At 42.4% G+C, this 2,295-nt stretch overlaps 1 long non-coding RNA gene across 1 annotated transcript; it reads right to left on the bottom strand.

The window, feature by feature from the left end:
• Positions 1-582: 582 nt before the first annotated feature.
• On the bottom strand, positions 583-1,714 carry LOC148132064 (uncharacterized). The gene is made up of 3 exons (XR_015747563.1): positions 1,594-1,714; positions 788-866; positions 583-720 (listed from the first exon to the last, which is right to left on the bottom strand). It is a non-coding gene; the product is annotated as an uncharacterized LOC148132064 (long non-coding RNA).
• Positions 1,715-2,295: the final 581 nt, after the last annotated feature.

Below are 2,295 nucleotides of genomic sequence, written 5' to 3'. Positions count from 1 at the left end.
ACTCACAAGTTCATGTTGTTGACGCTTTTGTGGAGAGAGACATTTTAGGTATACATCACACTCACTGTAATAAGTATAAACCTTTTACTGTGAAGAAGAACGTTTGTAAGTTACTGTGAAGCCCATATACATCTCTATATTGAACCCTGGCTACTTCCCAAAAAAGCTAGAGACCATTTAGCAAAACTTTCAGAGGAGAGAGAGAGACTTTGTATCTGGGGAAAGTAATGGATGGGATGAGGGCCAAAGAGTTAAAGCTCTCTCTTGATCAATTGGGAGGATAAATGCAGGACGTTCATCCTGCTCTAAATGGGGCGATACTCCCTAAATAAGGGCTGGGACTCCCTCCAGTAGTCTTTATCTGTCTTCCAGTCTGTGCTTGAACCTGTTCCTGAATTTGTAATAGCAGCCCCCTTTGCAAGCAATTCAGATGAATTGCCAATAAGCGTGGCTCAGTCTTAGTCACTTGTGTGCCTTTTCAACAAATAAATGGCCAAAATCTGACAGAACCACCTTTGCAAAATACGGGAGATGATGTGTTTCGGCTGTCCGTACATTCTTCAGTTCAGGAAAAAACATTGGGCAGGTGAACCTGCTCTAATATGCAGCAGGACATCATAGAGTGGGGGTTTTCCTCTTCGGCTTGTATGGGCTACTGCTCATGCAGTAAAAGACAGGAAGCTAAGGCTCCCATTGACACAGCTGGCTCCCTGCTTCACCCTGTGTGGAGAAATGTAGGGTCTTAGGGATGGGTCTTTAATGCCCGCCCGAACCTTTTAAGTTCTACCTCTGGATCATCCAACTTTCCCAAGCAGGTGTTGGAAGAATTATCCTTCTGGGTTCAGTTCCAAGTGGGGAAAAAGACCCTGGAAACATAGAAGCCGCTTAGAAAGATGGTTTATTGATGAACAGGATGGGTTCCTGGACAGAAAAAGGCACATGGAGTGGAGGGAGATAGATTTATACCCTCTATTGGGATTTGAATTTGAGCTTGTATTCTGATTGGTCGTCAGATTCCCATGGGACTGTCTGTAGACCGTCCTGAGTCCCAGGCTTGGTTGAGCCTTGCTGGATGATGATGTAATGAAAGGGCTTTGGGATTCCTATTATGGCTCTGCCTGAAGGAGGTAGATCTTTGATATGTAGAATAGATTGGCTCAGGCCTTAATGACCCTTTGACAAAGGTGGGGGAGGGGCTGAGTTCCTGCCTCTCTGAGTTTCTACTTCTCTTTTAGGGGAAATATTCTGCCTTTTTAGTATATCCTAAAATATTTCATTTTCCTAGGAGAGGGGTGGGTGCTAACTTCCAACACAGAGGGGAGATGGATCTGGTGTCTAGACTAGACATGATTATCTGCCCTGCTCTAAAAGAAATGTAAGTGTGTGTCCTCTCACATCTAACTAATTTCCAGATTGGCGATGGATTTTAGTATTACCTGAAATAGTCTTCTTTTCTTTTATTGCAGACCTCCCTGCTAGTTTCTGTTGAAGTTTATTGTAGCTTATTTAGTAATGAAAGCTGACAGAACATCGGTTTTCAAATCTGCTCTCTCTCTCTCTCTTTCTTTCTTTCTTTCTCTCTCACACACATACATCTTTTTAGCTGAGCGGTGTGCATCTGTATTATAGAACAAAAGCGATGTCTTCCTGTTCCATTAAAGTACACTTGAGACTGATGGACTGGAAATTTGAAGCTGAATCTGGAGCCTGGAAGTCTGCAAAACATAATACAGTTTTTCAACTGTATATGAACAGATATGACACTTAATTGAATGCACGCTTGTGAACATTTTTATACATTTTACTTTTGTTGTGTAAGATCCAGCATGAAAATTTGCTCTACTCCCCAACTGCTTCAGATGAACAAAATGTGATGGGCTTTGATTTGGTTGGTTTACAGTAGTTGATGAAAAAGAAATCATTTTGCTCTTACCTGTGTAACGTACCTGCAACTTTGATGGTGCCATGTGTCAAAAAAAAATGTATCTAGAAAGAAAGACATCACCACCTTGTCTCCTTCTGAGCAGGTCTTATTTACCATGTAGTTTCTGGTACAAGATCTCGGCTAGGACCAGGGGTGGGATTCTACCAGTTTGCACCTATTCACTAGAACCGGTTGTTAACATTCTAAGCAGTTCGGAGAACCGGTGGTTAGAAGAAATTACTGGCCTAATCCTGTAAGGAAGGCAGGAAGGAAACATTCTGGTGTTGCTTACAGAAACTGCCTCTCCGTTAACCCTTATTACGTTCTTGGCAGGACTAGACTTCCTGTCTCAGGAACGTCTGTGGTTTTTC

The sequence above is a fragment of the Notechis scutatus genome, chromosome 2, assembly GCF_049901735.1.
Source record: "Notechis scutatus isolate UNSWTSFEM ecotype Mainland chromosome 2, rNotScu1.2, whole genome shotgun sequence".
In the NCBI taxonomy this organism is placed as follows: Eukaryota; Metazoa; Chordata; class Lepidosauria; order Squamata; family Elapidae; genus Notechis; species Notechis scutatus.
Note: the sequence above shows the minus strand (reverse complement) of the source record. Positions and strands in the feature narration are given on the sequence as shown.